The sequence below is a fragment of the Oncorhynchus kisutch genome, linkage group LG10, assembly GCF_002021735.2.
Source record: "Oncorhynchus kisutch isolate 150728-3 linkage group LG10, Okis_V2, whole genome shotgun sequence".
Classification (NCBI taxonomy): Eukaryota; Metazoa; Chordata; class Actinopteri; order Salmoniformes; family Salmonidae; genus Oncorhynchus; species Oncorhynchus kisutch.
The window spans coordinates 57363344-57380692 of NC_034183.2; the positions used below are offsets into that span (position 1 = coordinate 57363344).

Sequence of the window (17349 nt, forward strand, 5' to 3'; positions counted from 1 at the left end):
AGAGAGAAAGAGAGAGAGAGAGAAAGAGAGAAAAGAGAGAAAGAGAGAGAGAGAGAAAGTGGATGAGGATGGAGAAAGGAGTCAAGGAGAAAAAGGAGGGAAGGACAGAAGAGAAGGAGGAGTGACTCATGGCCTGTGGAACTGTTTACAAGAGCATGCATGATTTGTTTCCAAAACATTCTTTTTTAACATCAACAGCCAAGCCAACAGCCAAGCTTCTTGACCTTTGCAGTACACAGAAAAACATGGGCCTACTGACCAAGTACAGAGCTACTTCACAAACAGACCCCTACTCCGAGAAAATCATTTACTGAAGTTTAAAATGTACTGTATCTACATACACATCAGTGTGTGTGTGTCTGTGTGTGTGTGTGTGTGTGTTGTTTCTGACAAAAAGGAGAGACAAGAGAAGAGTTTATCTGCATGTATGCATGAACACTTGTGTATGTGCATGTGTACAACAGTGAGTTTGTGTGTATCTCTTAGTTTTTTCATGCTAATGTGAATCTTGTGTCATCCGTTTCTTTGTTTTTGCAGCAGCAGCCGAGGTAAATCCCGGTGCATGAATTCTACATACCACTAGGCTGACTAGACAAGGCAGATAGCAGCACAAAGACTATCCACAGAGCAGAACACTACAGAGATGAGATGCCTTGTCAACCACCCATTTCCCCCTCCTCTCTCTCTCTCTCCTCCCACACTGTCAATGTCTGCTGTCTTTCAAGACCCTTCCTTTCCCTTTCTGCCTCTCTCTCTGTCATGTGTCTCTCTTCCAGTGACTCACCCCAGAATAATGAAGGAAAAAGAAGAAGGCACCAGCTGGATGGTAGAGGGGAACTCAGCTCCCATTTGTTTGTGGGGCACAAGGGACCCGCCTGAGCATAGCCCTCTTAAGTCACTCATGAACAGTCCTTTATGAAATATGGGCTATGGGAACATTGCTCTGATCCTCTGACTGCTGAATGATTCCTACTCATTGTGACGAATGCAATTAAAAGCTGCAGGGGGTCGATGCAAAATGTAAAAAGTCCATAATCAAATGATCAGTTATTAAGTAATAAAGCTGGACGTTTCAGTGTGAATTTGTGTGAACAAACACACAAACACAGTATACATGCACATGCATGCATGTGCACACACACACACACACACACACACACACACACACACACACACACACACACACACACACACACACACACACACACACACACACACACACACACACACACACACACACACACCCTAACAAGTGTGATTTTCTACCGCAAACACTTCAGTATCCCTTCACATTGTCAATTTGGTATTGGCAGTGTACATAGCTTCCTATCTTATTTGTTATTTCTCTTGTTTTCTTTATCATATAGAGTACCCGTCAAAAGGTTGGACACACCTACTCATTCAAGGACTTTTCTTTATTTACATTTTTTCTACATTGTAGAATAATAGTGAAGACATCAAAACTATGTGTCACGACTTCCGCCAAAGTTATTTCCTCTCCTTCTTCGGGCAACGTTCGGCGGTCTTCTAGCCATCATTGATCCACTTTTCATTTTCCATTTGTTTTGTCTTGTCTTCCCACACACCTGGTTTCAATTCCATCATTACATGTTGTGTATTTAACTCTCTGTTCCCCCCATGTCCTTGTACGGAATTGTTTATTGTAAGTGCTTGTGCACGTTATGTCTGGTGTGTGATGAGTTTTGTACCCATTGTATTGATGGTTTTGTTTACGGTGATTTGTATTATTAAACTGCGCCGTTGTAAATCAGTTTTTGCTCTCCTGCGGGATTTGGGCTGCAGAGACACCACCCTCACATTCGACCAGCTGGTGGACCTGTACATCCGACTGGATGAACCTGCTGGCTACCCGCGGATGTTCAGATCGGGGTCTGTTGGTTCCATCCCCCCGCACCCCCTCTCCGATAACTATGGAACTGGGAGGGGCGGTGCACAGGGAGACCGGATGGGGTTCCAGCTCGTGCACCATCTGTGGCTGCAGAGGTCACACTGCCGGTCTGTGCCGAGTTGGTTCCTCTGGGGATCGAGGCAACAGGTAGGACGCTCTGGCGTCACCCCAGGTGAGTCGGCACCATTCTCACCCAAAGCCCTCTGTTGCACATATGTTTTTGTATGTCACTTTTCCTGAGTTTTCCCCGCATTTTATAGATCGTTCGCCCATAGTTTAGGGATCCCCATTGTTCCCGTGGCTGTGCCCTTCCCCTTTCACGCCTTAAATAGTCGACCATTAGGGTCAGAGTTGATTAGGGAGGCCACCGCTCCTCTGGGCATGGTGACGCAGGGAGGTCACAAGGAGAGAATTAGTCTCTTCCTTATTGACTCTCCTGCGTTTCCCGTGGTGCTAGGCCTACCCTGGTTAGTTTGTCATAACCCCAATGTTTCTTGGCAACAGAGGGCTCTCACGGGGTGGTCACGAGAGCGCTCGGGGAAGTGTTTAGGGATTTCCGTTGGCGCTACTACGGTGGAAATTCCAGACCAGGTATCCACCGTGCGCATTCCCCCTGAATATGCCGATTTTGCACTCGCCTTCTCCGGAAAGAAGGCGACTCAATTACGATAGATTTCCTGGTAGACGCTGCACTTCCCAGGAGTCATGTGTATCCCATCTCACAGGCAGAGACGGCGGCTATGGAAACATATGTCTCCGAATCCCTGCGTCAGGGGTACATTCTGTCCTCCACTTCACCCGCCTCCTCAAGTTTATTTTTTGTGAAGGAGGGAGGTCTGCACCCGTGTATTGACTATCGAGTTCTGAACCAGATCACTGTGAGTTACCTGCTACCGCTCATATCCACAGCGATTGAGTCAATGCACGGGGCGCGCTTCTTCACCAAACTAGTTCTCAGGAGCGCTTACGACTTGGTGTGTATCCGGGAGGGAGACGAGTGGAAGACGGCTTTCAGTACCACCTCAGGGCACTATGAGTACCTCATCATGCTGTACGGGTTGATGAATGCGCCATCAGTCACGAGATTTTCAGGGACCTGCACGGGCAGGGTGTAGTGGTGTATATTGATGACATTCTGATATACTCCGCTACACGCGCCGAGCATGTGTCCCTGGTGCGCAGGGTGCTTGGTCGCCTGTTGGAGCATGACCTGTATGTCAAGGCTGATAAATGCCTGTTCTTCCAGCAGTCTGTCTCCTTCCTAGGGTATCGCATTTCCACCTCAGGGGTGGAGATGGAGAGTGACCGCATTTCAGCCGTGCGTAATTGGCCAACTCCCACCACGGTAAAGGAGTTGCAGCGGTTCTTAGGGTTTGCCAATTACCACCGGAGGTTTATCCAGGGTTTTGGTCAGGTAGCAGCTCCCATTACCTCACTGCTGAAGGGGGGCCCGGTGTGCTTGCAGTGGTCTGCTGAGGCGGACAGGGCTTTGAGTCACCTGAGGGCTCTGTTTACCTCGGCTCTCATGTTGGCCCATCCGGATCCCTCTTTGGCGTTCATAGTGGAGGTGGATGCGTCCGAGGCTGGGATAGGAGCTGTGCTCACTCAGCGCTCGGGTACACCACCGAAGCTCCGCCCCTGTGCCTTCTTCTCGAAGAAGCTCAGCCCGGCGGAGCGAAACTATGACATGGGGGACTGGGAGCTGTTGGCTGTCGTCAAGGCCTTGAAGGCGTTGAGACATTTGCTTAAGAGGGCTAAACACCCTTTACTCATCTGGACAGACCACTGCAATCTGGAGTACATCCGGGCAGCGAGGAGACTGAACCCATGCCAGGCAAGGTGGGCCATGTTTTTCACCCGTTTTGTGTTCAACCTTTCCTACAGACCAGGCTCTCAGAACGTTAAGGCAGACACATTATCCCGGCTGTATGACACAGAGGAGCGGCCCATGGATCCCACTCCCATACTCCCTGCCTCCTGCCTGGTGGTGCCGGTAGTGTGGGAGCTGGATGCGGACATTGAGCAGGCATTACGTGCAGAGTCCGCTCCCGTCCAATGTCCCGTCTGCTGTTCATGATCGGTTGATCTATTGGGCCCACATAACACCCTCCTCTGGTCATCATGGGATCGGTCGGACAGTGCGCTGTTTGAGCGGGAGGTACTGGAGATCTACCTTGGTTAAGGATATGAGGGTTTATGTTTCCTCCTGCTCGGTGTGCGCTCAGTGCAAGGCTCCTAGGCACCTGCCCAGAGGGAAGCTACACCCCTTACCCATTCCACAACGGCCTTGGTCGCACCTGTCGGTGGATTTTCTTACCGATCTCCCCCCTCACAGGATAACACCGCGATCTTGGTCATTGTGGATCGGTTCTCTAAGTCCTGTCGTCTCCTCCCTCTGCCCGGTCTCCCTACGGCCCTACAGATTGCGGAGGCCTTGTTTATGCACGTCTTCTGGCACTACGGGGTGCCCCACTACGGGGTGCCGGCACTACCGGGTCTGGCTCTCGACCCGAAACCCGCCCCTCCGCCTGCCCTGCCGGAAGCTGGTCCGCGGTTTGTGGGGTCGTTAAAAGTCCTGAGGAGAGTGAACGAGGTATGTTACAGGTTACAGCTTCCCCCCGATTACCGTATTAACCCCTCGTTCCATGTGTCTCTCCTCAGGCCGGTGGTGGCTGGCCCGCTCCAGGAGTCTGAGGTGCGGGAAGTTCCTCCGCCCCCACTAGACATTGAGGGGGCCCCAGCGTACTCTGTTCGCTCCATATTGGATTCGAGGCATCGGGCGAGGGGCCTTCAGTATCTCGTGGAGTGGGAGGGGTACAGTCTGGAGGAGAGGTGCTGGGTTCCGGTCGAGGACGTGTTGGACCCTTCAATGCTGCAGGAGTTCCACCGTCTTCGTCCGGATCGCCCTGCGCCTCGCCCCCCGGGTCGTCCCCGGGTCCGGGGAACCAAATCCATGTTATCTTCTGTATACCAACCCTACCTTGTCACAACACAACTGATTGGCTCAAAAGCATTAAGAAGGAAAGAAATTCCACAAATGAACTTTTAACAAGGCACACCTGTTAATTGAAATGCATTCCAGGTGACTACCTCATGAAGCTGGTTGAGATAATGCCAAGAATGTGCAAAGCTGTAATCAAGGCAAAGGGTGGCTACTTTGAAGAATCTCAAATATATTTTGAGTTGTTTAACACTTTTTTTAGTTACTACATGATTCCATGTGTTATTTCATCGTTTTCATGTCTTCACTATTATTCTACAATGTACAAAATAGTAAAAATAAAGAAAAACCCTTGAATGAGTAGGTGTGTCCAAACTTTCGACTGGTACTGTACATGTATTTAAAAAAATAAAAAATATTAGTTACACTATTTTGATATTGGATTACTGCACTGTTGGGTAGAGCATGAAGGGCTTGCAAGTTAATTAAGCATTTCACTGTACTTGTGCATGTGACAATAAAACTTGGATGGGATGACTTGGATGTGGACAGCTACTCGCTCTTTCATTATGTGATAACAGAACCCCTGGAGAGGATGACTGTGGACAGCTACTCGCTCTTTCATTATGTGATAACAGAACCCCTGGAGAGGATGACTGTGGACAGCTACTCGCTCTTTCATTATGTGATAACAGAACCCCTGGAGAGGATGACTGTGGACAGCTACTCGCTCTTTCATTATGTGATAGCAGAACCCCTGGAGAGGATGACTGTGGACAGCTACTCGCTCTTTCATTATGTGATAGCAGAACCCCTGGAGAGGATGACTGTGGACAGCTACTCGCTCTTTCATTATGTGATAACAGAACCCCTGGAGAGGATGACTGTGGACAGCTACTCGCTCTTTCATTATGTGATAGCAGAACCCCTGGAGAGGATGACTGTGGACAGCTACTCGCTCTTTCATTATGTGATAACAGAACCCCTGGAGAGGATGACTGTGGACAGCTACTCGCTCTTTCATTATGTGATAACAGAACCCCTGGAGAGGATGACTGTGGACAGCTACTCGCTCTTTCATTATGTGATAACAGAACCCCTGGAGAGGATGACTGTGGACAGCTACTCGCTCTTTCATTATGTGATAGCAGAACCCCTGGAGAGGATGACTGTGGACAGCTACTCGCTCTTTCATTATGTGATAACAGAACCCCTGGAGAGGATGACTGTGGACAGCTACTCGCTCTTTCATTATGTGATAACAGAACCCCTGGAGAGGATGACTGTGGACAGCTACTCGCTCTTTCATTATGTGATAGCAGAACCCTTGGAGAGGATGACTGTGGACAGCTACTCGCTCTTTCATTATGTGATAACAGAACCCCTGGAGAGGATGAGTGTGGACAATGACATGATGATCAGAGGTCTCACAGGAAAAGGGATGTGTGCCAGCTGGGCGACTCCTTCCTTTGTAAGATAACAATCCTCACAGCTCAATGAGGATAGAGAGAGAGAGAGGAGCAGGCTAATTAAAATGGCAGTTTATCATGTAGCTCACCCGCGTTTTTCTACTTCTTCCAGTTGGTAGGTGACGTAGCATAGCGTCAACACATCTCACACTAGGCACAAGCACAGTAATGGACACAGCAACAAGATGGCAGTTACTGCCAGTTCAAATTGCATGACTATTGGATATGTTTTCATTGCCATGGGAAACCTGTAAACCACCTTCATCGCTTGAGCAAATACTATAAAATGCTCAGATCAATGGTATAATGGCTGAGTAGGGACCTTTGTACTGGCAGGTGCTGTAAACGGCTTGTCTTATTGAATTGATAAATCAAGATGATGTTCTATCTCGGCTTTTCTTGCAATGAATATTGCAGTGTATGCCGCTCCCTAACACTGTGAGTATCTAAACCCCGCTCTGCAGCCATACTCCTAACCCTCCTCTCTATGCAACACATTTCTATAACAAAGGGGGAGAATTTGATTATATTCCATTATTCCATTAACAACGCAGCTCTGAAAGGCTTTGAAGCCTGAGTCAATGTGCTGATTAGTTTAATTAAACCTGAGAGTCTTTAAGGGACAAGAAAGATTTACACTCTCACTCCTTCCAATGAACCCCCCTTCCATTGATTCTACAACACACTTGGAGCTCATGAGTGTGTACGTGCATGTGTGATGGAGAGCTGTTGCCTCCTCTCTGTCTGTCTGTCTGTCTGTCTGTCTGTCTGTCTGTCTGTCTGTCTGTCTGTCTGTCTGTCTGTCTGTCTGTCTGTCTGTCTGTCTGTCTGTCTGTCTGTCTGTCTGTCTGTCTGTCTGTCTGTCTGTCTGTCTGTCTGTCTGTCTGTCTGTCTGTCTGTCTGTCTGTCTGTCTGTCTGTCTGTCTGTCTGTCTGTCTGTCTGTCTGTCTGTCTGTCTGTCTGTCTGTCTGTCTGTCTGTCTGTCTGTCTGTCTGTCTGTCTGTCTGTCTGTCTGTCTGTCTGTCTGTCTGTCTGTCTGTCTGTCTGTCTGTCTGTCTGTCTGTCTGTCTGTCTGTCTGTCTGTCTGTCTGTCTGTCTGTCTGTCTGTCTGTCTGTCTGTCTGTCTGTCTGTCTGTCTGTCTGTCTGTCTGTCTGTCTGTCTGTCTGTCTGTCTGTCTGTCTGTCTGTCTGTCTGTCTGTCTGTCTGTCTGTCTGTCTGTCTGTCTGTCTGTCTGTCTGTCTGTCTGTCTGTCTGTCTGTCTGTCTGTCTGTCTGTCTGTCTGTCTGTCTGTCTGTCTGTCTGTCTGTCTGTCTGTCTGTCTGTCTGTCTGTCTGTCTGTCTGTCTGTCTGTCTGTCTGTCTGTCTGTCTGTCTGTCTGTCTGTCTGTCTGTCTGTCTGTCTGTCTGTCTGTCTGTCTGTCTGTCTGTCTGTCTGTCTGTCTGTCTGTCTGTCTGTCTGTCTGTCTGTCTGTCTGTCTGTCTGTCTGTCTGTCTGTCTGTCTGTCTGTCTGTCTGTCTGTCTGTCTGTCTGTCTGTCTGTCTGTCTGTCTGTCTGTCTGTCTGTCTGTCTGTCTGTCTGTCTGTCTGTCTGTCTGTCTGTCTGTCTGTCTGTCTGTCGTCTGTCTGTCTGTCTGTCTGTCTGTCTGTCTGTCTGTCTGTCTGTCTGTCTGTCTGTCTGTCTGTCTGTCTGTCGAGGCTTGAGCTGCAGTTGGTCAGGCCCAAGCAGCCAGCATACAGCTCACATTCCCTTGCTGGGTGGGAAGGGAGGAAGGGATGGAGGGGAGCTGGAGCCTTCATTTGTTAAAGTCACTTTCCAAAATCGATCCCTCTATCCCACTCATTCTTATCCTCTCTCTCCACAAGTTAATGATTAACCTTCCTCAACCACTCCATCCCTCCATCCACTGCCCAGGCCTACCCTCAGCCTGAATGGGGGATGAGTGATTTCCTGCCTCCGCTTCCTTTTCTGCCAAGCCAAGCACAGATGCTAACTTCCACGTGCTATGTCAATCTCTCTCTGTGCATTGCCTCACCCAGGCGTTTAGCACCTGCCTGATTGCTACATGCGTGGGGGGAGAGTGGAGGGAGGGAGTGAGGGGGAAAGGAAGGGAGGGGCTACTTTTAAGGCCCCATCGTACAGACACAACTGTATTTATTGCTACGGTTGAATCCCGAACTGAATGTTGAATCAGCAACTGATCAGGCAGGGTAATAGGGCTTTTATTATAGAGCAGCTATCACTCTCTGTTGCAGCAGAGCAGGGGCATATGTTCATATCAGGCTACAACGCCCATCACCGACTCAACTCAAAGCACATTTCAAATAAGATGGCCAAGCCAACAACAACACACCGTCTCCTCTCACCATTTCTACCTGCCCCAGCATGCCCTCTGTTTCACGCCAGTTCACGGTGCCATGACACAGACCTGCCTGCCCTGGCTGTGTTTTAAAGGCCAACATTTACACTGCTTCCCTGCCCAACTGCCTGAGCTCTGAGCCCTATGAGAAGAGGAGAGTGTTGGCCTGGCTGGAGCCTGGCGCTGCGCCACCCTTGGATCAGGGAGGGCATCTGGCCGTCCCAGCCTCACACAGGGCAGAGGGACACCGCAATGCAAGCAGGGTGGCCCGGGGTAGAGGAGAGGGGGAGAGAGAGAGAGAGAGAGAGAGAGAGGACAAGAGAGAAAGAGGGAGATAAAGAGTAGTTAAAGAGGAAGAGAGAGGGGATTCTCTCTACATAGTGACAGGCTGGTCAGCTGGTCATCCCAGCGATGCCCTGACCGGCCGGCCGGCTCCATCTGAGACAGAGAGAGAGCAAGAGGACAGAGGGAGAGAGTTCCCCCGTCCACTGTGCTGCATGCGGTCGGTCAGATAACAGCCAGAGGATTACAGAGCCATAATCCTGCCCACAGGATCAGCGACACCATCCAGAGGGGCCTGACTCAGAGAGCTACTGTACTGGAGCCATATGGAGTTTTAACAAGGTAGCAGGCAGGAACACACCTTTAAGCTTAAGTATGACATACTGTAGTAGCTACAATTGATTCCTCAGACAATCACTCGGTCGACTGACCCCCGGCGGATGGTGGTGTCATTCATTCAATCCAGAGATGCGCCCTAGTGGGTATTCAGTCTCCTCCATCAAATGTAGTGTGACGCCACAGGCTCACTTCAGTGTGAAGGAATGATGGGTTCAAATACTATTCTAAATCTTTCAAATACTTTAAGCGTTTGCTTTAGCCTGCCTGAAGTGCCAGATGGGTGCAGACCGCAGCCTTTACGACTATTCTATTAGTTCCATGGCACCAGGCAAGCTCAATCCAACCCAGCTAAAGCATTTCATATAATTACAAAACTACTTAAATCCAGGTCTACTAGATTAGCACCTGGCAGCACTCAGAATGTATAATGCATTGTACAAATCCAGTGGTTGTAAATTTAACAGATCCCATAACACTGTATTACACAAGCACAGCGCTCCCGGCCCCATGCTGTTCCTCCTCCTGTGTAGTCGGGTCTCTGTTGCCGTGTGGTTTTGTCCAGAACATCTGTATTCTCCCCCAAGCCACCAATCCCACCGCATTACCATCACCACGTCAGCTACTCCAACTGTCTGAGAAACTTTGTCGGGGTTAGAGAATGAATCAACAGTCCTTTTTCTGTTCATCTGCCATTCCTCAACTCGACCTGAACTCCTTGTCTGCACGTCGCTGTGAAATACGCTTCCTTTTAACAGAACTTTGTCACAGTCTGATGAAAGGACCATCGCGTCATCAATCATGGTGACTGTTCCTCTTGCAATGGTAAACGACGTCTCAACTGTGACAGCGCCGTCAAAGTATTCACACCGCATGACTTTTTTTACACATTGTGTTGCGTTACAGCCTGAATTTAGAGTTTGTGTCACTGAATATGCTTGATTTCGTGTCACCACACACAATACCCGATAATGTCAGTGGAATTTTTTGGGGCGGGGGGACAAATGAATAGAAAATGAAAAGCTGAAATGTCTTGAGTCGATAAGTATTCAACCACGTTGTTATGGATAGCCTAAATAAGTTCAGGAGTACAAATGTGCTTAACAAGTCACTTATTAAGCTGCATGGACTCATTCTGTGTTCAATAATAGTGGTTAACATTTTGATTGACGACTACCCCATCTCTGTACCCCACACATTTACAGAGTTTAATGGCTGTGACAGGAGAAAACTGAGGATGGATCAACAACATTGTAGTTACTCCACAATACTGAAAGAAGCCTGTACAGAATAACACATTTTCCAAAACATGCATCCTGTTTGCAACAAGGCACTTTAGTAATACTTCAAAAAAATTGGAAAAGGAATGCATTTTTTTGTCCTGAATACAAAGCGTTAGGTTTGGGGCAACTACAACACAACACTGAGTACCACTCTTCATATTTTCAAGCATGGTGGTGGCTACATCATGTTATGGGTATGCTTGTCAACGGCAAGGGAGTTTTGTTGGATAAAAACTAATGGAATACAGCTGAGCACAGGCAAAATTCTATAGGAAAACCTGTTTCAGTCTGCTTTCCAACAGACACCGGGAGACTAATTGATCTTTCAGCAGTACAAGAACCTAAATCACAAGGCCAGATCAACACTGGAGTTGCTTACCAAGAAGACAGTGAATGTTCCTGAATGGCAGTTCAGACTTAAATCTGCTTGATAATCTATGGCAATACTTGAAAATTGCTGTCTAGCAATGATCAACAAACTTGACAGAGCTTGAAGAATAAAAAATAAAAAAGTACAATCCAGCTGTTAGGGATTACCCAGGAAGACTCACAGTTTCTAACATGTATTGACTCAGGGGGTTGAATACTTATCTAATTAAGACATATTACTGTTTGATTTTTCAATATTTTATCTATTTTTTCCCCCCACTTTGACATTACAGAGTATTTTGTGTAGATCGATGACAAAAAATCATTTTGAATTCCAATTTGTAACACAACAAAATGTGGAAAAGGTCAAAGGGTGTGAACCATTTCTGAACTGTGAGTATGTTGGAGTAACCAATGTTAGAAACCATCTGTGAAAATAGGCAGCTACTGCATGTAAAAAATGACTCACCTACTTCCATTCGTCAATGGATGATGAATATGCATATATACTCAACCAGCCCCATGACATCAGTTGTGCCATTATAATGACTATGGTGGGAAGCAAATATGAAGCACATTTGAACCTGCAACCATTGCATTGAATCATCTCTATCCTATCTCACTGTAAGGCTACAAAACCACCACTATTACCAGTATAAATGTACATCACGTCTTTCTGTGTTGCCGATCAGTGTTGGACCGTGTGTTTTTGTGCATGTATGTGTGTATGTGTGTTGGGTATATGCATGTGTGTGTGTGTGTGTCTGTCTGTGTGTGTGTGTAGCTCTGGCCCTCAGTCTACTGAATCAGTGTCCCAGCCAGTCAGTGGGACCCAGGAGGCTCAGCCCCATCGGCCCCATGGTGCCTTTAACCTGACCAATGACAGCTGACTGACACACCCACCACAGTTATTATACACTCTCCCCCTCCTGCTATCTCTCCTCCCTCTCTCTCTTTCACACAGTCCTCCGCTCGCTCCACTAAGCTTCCTAACCTTTTTTATGTAAATTATCCCTGTGGAACCAGGGGCTGTTTAGTGTAAAATGGAAACTGTTTAAAACCGTGTCTCAAACATCCACATATTTTAGCCAGCATTACTGAACTGGAATGTCAGGGGGAGCCTGAACAAGTGTTTGGTTTAATGAGGGCTGCCTTCTTCAGAGAGAGGGGGGGGGGGGGTGAGAGAGAGGGGCAGAGAGAGTGAGACCGAGAGAGAGAGTGAGTGAGGGGGGGAGGAGAGAAAGAGAGCAGCGTGTCTCTGTGTTTGGGGAGAGGAGCGGGGTATCCATTGTGCCTTGTTGTTTTGCAGCATGTGATTGGAGCCTCAGTTAAACAGATGGGTAGAGTGACATGGAAACTGGTCCAGAGAGAAGACAGATGGAGGAACGTTTTCAATTGGTGTTTCTAATTCATTTGTGCCAGACGCATCTAAACAAATTAGGAGTTGTAAAATTGTAATGACTTGCACTCAGCGCACAGAGATACGTCTCCAGAGGAATAAATGTTTTGGCATACAGAGGGCTAGAGGCTTATCGATTTGCTCACAATGGCTAACGGAGTTCATCTCTCTCTGTGATGCACTGAGACATGCAGTTCCAGGGGTGAGGGTGGGCACAACGTGGAGACTGGTGGAGAATTGGATCAAGAATCAGGGGGATCAGGGGGACTCAGCACAAATAGATGAACACAACCGACTGAACAGCAGCAGCTCTCCTGGGAAGTGGATTCAGAGTCCTAAACAGGCATTAACCCAGGCTCGATCCTGATCCTGACCATATGTTGCATCTGATATATTTGTACTTCCGGCACAGTAAATATCAGTCATGTGTAAAGCAGCCATCCGCCCCGCTGTATGCAGCCATCCGCCCCGCTGTATGCAGCCCACACAAGGAGGGGTATTTTTAGCGTATCACCCTGTCTTTGAGATGGAGCGCGTAACTCCCTCTCTGCAGGCTGAGGCTGCTGGGCTCTTTTATTTACATCCAAACTGGAAAGAGATAGAGAGAGATGGAAGGAGAGAGAGATGTGAAAGAGAGAGATTGAGAGATGGAAGGAGAGAGAGAGATGAGAAAGAGAGAGAGGGAGAGATGGAAGGAGAGAGAGAGAGAGATGAGAAAGAGGGAGAGGGAGAGATGGAAGGAGAGAGAGAGAGATGAGAAAGAGAGAGGGAGAGATGGAAGGAGAGAGAGAGAGACGGCGGAAGGAAGACAGAGAGTGTGAGTCATCGAGAGCTACCTTTGTGTCACTGTCACTCTGATCCTCTTCTTCACCATCTCTCCCTCTTCATTCCTCCCTCATCTATCCATCTCTCTTTTCTCTGCTACTCTTTCTCTATCTATCTATCTATAGACTGTATCTCATCATCTCTTATCTCTTGTTTTTCCACCTCAATGCCGTCACATCAAAGCCAATTTCAAAGTGAGTTGCACGCTAATATGGCAATCTTAGCAATCGTTTAGTTAATGATATTTCATACCATGAAGGTGGATTCTAGGGTGCTAAGCTGATATTACAGATAATGACTGATATAATGTGACATAATAAGAGGCACCGGATAAGAAGCTGTAGGAAGATGATATTAATGGTTCCGCTCTGTGTTGTTAGAGGAATACAAATTGCGGAACACCTCAAATGTGTATAAACATCTCTTCCTTACGTCAAGATGTTGGTATTGCTTAACAGTACAGTAGACCTATATTCACTTACAGGTATAGCCAAACAAGATGACATTACAAATAGTCATAAGTAAACCAGTAATAGCAGAACAATAGTGGGAGCACAGTGATTATCCTTGATCGAGGTAAAATAGTCATCAGAGAAGGTAAAACTGGATAATCTGGTGGATTATTGTCTCTTTAAACTGCCTGGGAGCCACTCACACTGCCCTCTCACAGTCTGAGAGAGAGATCGAGAGAGAGAGAGAGAGAGAGAGAGAGAGAGAGAGAGAGAGAGAGAGAGAGATCGAGAGAGATCGAGAGAGATCGAGAGAGATCGAGAGAGATCGAGAGAGAGAGAGAGAGAGAGAGAGAGAGAGAGAGAGAGGTAGGTAGGTAGGTAGGGATTGGCTGGTGTGGTAACTTGGCCTCCCCTGTCTGCCATTCTTTTAATTAGTGTGTTTTGAATCTTTTAAGTTATTTCTCCCTTATTAGACAAAAAACAACTAATTTTAGACTTCAAATGTTTCCTAAACTGGACCAACATCAGAGCGTGTTGTTTTGAGCAGCAGGTGTCCTACTTCAACCAATAATAATGTTGTCTCTACCCCTGTCCATGGTCAGGACCCTGATCACTCACCTGTGTTTGACAAGGTTAAGAAGCCCTAAAAGTCTGAATTCCTCAAGTGTGACGTTTATTGTGGCATCGTCTTCCTGTCTGAAAGAAGGTTTTTAGGGCTTGCTGTATATTTTGGCTTTGAAGAAACTGGCGGTGGTGTATATGCCGCAGCCGGTGAATCTACCATTTCATTTACCTGTGTTCTTGGTAAAACCTCTACATCTGTGTCCACAATCTCTCTTTAACATTTGTCTCCTTCTCTACCACCATCCTGTCCCTCAAGCTCCCTCATCCTCTACCTCCTCCGTTTATCTTGTCTGCCATACAACCACACCTCTTTCACTATCATCATACGTCCAGATTTCTCCTTGCTGCGATTGATGGATGTCCTTTAAATAGAGTTCAGCTGTGCGCTACATTCATGTAGGTAGACATATTTCTCGTTATCTGTAATGAGAAGGGGATGAAGGAGACAGATAGCTTGCTTGCTGGCTGGCCGTGCTTAATGCCTGGCTGGCTGGCTGACTGGCAGGCTGGCTGAGAGCAGATCAGACTGGAACCAGGGAGCAGAGAGCACTGGTAATTGATGTTAAAATGAAGGGATGATGAGAGGCGATTTGCTCATGAGACCTGAAGTATGGTCGGAGGAGGAGGAGCTCCAGTTGAACTAGGGACTCCAGAAGTGTTGTAACACTCAGGCAGGCGGGCGGGCAGGCAGGGGGGCAGTCAGGCAGGGGGGCAGTCAGGCAGGGGGCAGTCAGGCAGGGGGGCAGGCAGGCAGGCAGGCGGGCAGGCAGGCAGGCGTAACACATGGAAGTGGGTGTGGACTGCATGGTGCTGTGAATGAGCAGTATGTCCAAAACAGACTGGATGTCTCCCACACTACATATCCCCAGACAGACTCACAATAGCATGGCTCAAAACACACAGGAACACAGACACTCAGCCAACATGGCTCAAACACACAGGAACACAGACACTCAGCCACAATGGCTGTGCCATCGAGGAACTTACTCCGCATGGCATTCATAGTTGATGATTTAACAATAACATGGCAAATGCCTTTACACTGAGGTATTTGTTATCTACCTCCTACTAAAGACAGAATACAAAAAAATAGAATCATTTTTCACAGAGAGAACTTGGTTGAACAAAGGCCAGTCCCATAGCGCTGAGTGAATACAACACACACTGGAGGAAATGTGAGAGCCTGTCGACAGTTTCAACTCTGAGGTTGCAAATACAACATCCCGATGGCAGAATGCTATAGTGACAAATGCTTCACCCTCATGACAAACATCTTTAGAAGTTGTGCCATGCTCAGAGGGCTGCAAAATGAGGACATTACACACACACACACACACTCTTTCAAATGCATATAGAGCACACACACACGCGCATCAACACACTCACTGACACATAAACAGATGATCCAAACTGATCAACCCGCAATCTTCCTCCACTCATGCAACCGCAGCAGCCGACACAGTCAATATCTTGCGTGCACACATTGAAAAGCAGAAAGGAAGCAGAAATAAAGCTCAACCAACACTGGAAGCTGAAGCTGGTTGAGTTTAATCTCATTACAGTTGGAGCCTTGGGCCTCTTGTCTCCTCTTCTCCACCTATTTATAGCCCCCTCACAGAGAGGAGGGTGGGCCCTGACATAAACTATGCTCCAATGGCTGGGGCTGATGTGGCCGGATTACTGACGGGCAACACAACCAATCACGGCTGGCTTGAGGTTCGGGTTCCTCTAATTTGAAGTGACAAAACGTGAGAGGGCCCCGAAATCATTCATGACAGCTGGACCACGGTCTCCAGCCACAATCTCCTCCTCTCACCCTCTGTTTTCCTCTACTCTCTAGTCTGCCTACGCTCCCTCTCCCTGGAGTCTCCTGTCCTCATCCCACCTGCCCTCCACAAAAGGCTGGTCTCCAGTGTCACCCTGGATGACAGCGAACAGGGTCTAAACACACAATGACATGTCCCTTCATCTGTCACTGGGAATAAAACTCTCAGGAGCAGAACCAGAGGAAGAAGGGGTGTGTGTGTGTGTGTGTGTGTGTGTGAGTGAGAGAGAGTGCGCATAGCGTTAACGTCACCCTCAAAGACACCTCATTAGGCTGTTACTGTAGGTTATGTCTCTCAGCATGGCCAGAATTACACTGGAATATACTGTAGACTACCCACCCTGACTGTTTTCACAGTAAGGATATGTGCATAAACTACATAAATCTCCAGCGTATTTGCATATGTGTGAGTCTGTGTATGAGAGATGGGGGGCAAGAGATATTTATGTAGTAGGATGGAGCTGAGAATGGACTGATAAGGGTCAAGTGACAGAAAGAGAGAGAGAGTAAAGGCCAGCACGGCTCATCACTGTTGTTAATTCATTTGCCAGTGTCCGAGTAAAACCCGGCCTCCGGCCTCCCTCCTCCATCCGCTCTCCACGTGCTGCTGCTTGCATATGGCCACGGCCCAAGAAACGGTCATGGTATTTTAAAGAGGATCCTGCTCTCAGACTGACAAGTCCAGTATCCACCGGGAATACCAGGTCCAGTCCGTAGGGACTAATAGCCTGGATGGTGGTGAGCAGGATTTTTTAAATATTTGAGTCATTTAGCATACGCTCTTATCCAGTGTGAATTACAGTAGTGAGGGCATACATTTTCATACTTTTTTCTGGGTAAGTCTCTAAAAGCTTTCCACACCTGGATTGTGCAACATTTGCCCATTATTCTTTTCATAATTCTTCAAGCTCTGTCAAATTGGTTGTTGATCATTGCTAGACCACCATTTTCAGGTCTTGCCATAGATTTTCTAAGCAGATTTAAGTGAAAACTGTAACTCGGCCACTCAGGAACATTCAGTGTCTTCTTGATACTTGATACTTAAGCACATTTTTACTCCTGAACTTATTCAAGCTTGCCATAACAAAGGGGTTGAATACTTATTGACATTTCAACTTTATATATATATATATTTTTTTTAAAGAAGAAAAACATAATTCCACTTTGACATTATCGGTTATTGCGTGTTGGCCTGCGACCAAAAAAAATCTCAATTGAATCCATTTTTAATTCAGGCTATTAACACAACTAAATGTTGAAGAAAAAACATTAAGCAAG

At 47.3% G+C, this 17349-nt stretch overlaps 1 protein-coding gene across 1 annotated transcript in view; it reads right to left on the minus strand.

Moving 5' to 3' along the window:
• The window catches only part of pde4a (phosphodiesterase 4A, cAMP-specific), a 65667-nt gene that overhangs the window by 30324 nt on the left and 17994 nt on the right, over positions 1–17349 (minus strand). The gene's annotated exons all lie outside the window — the stretch shown is intronic.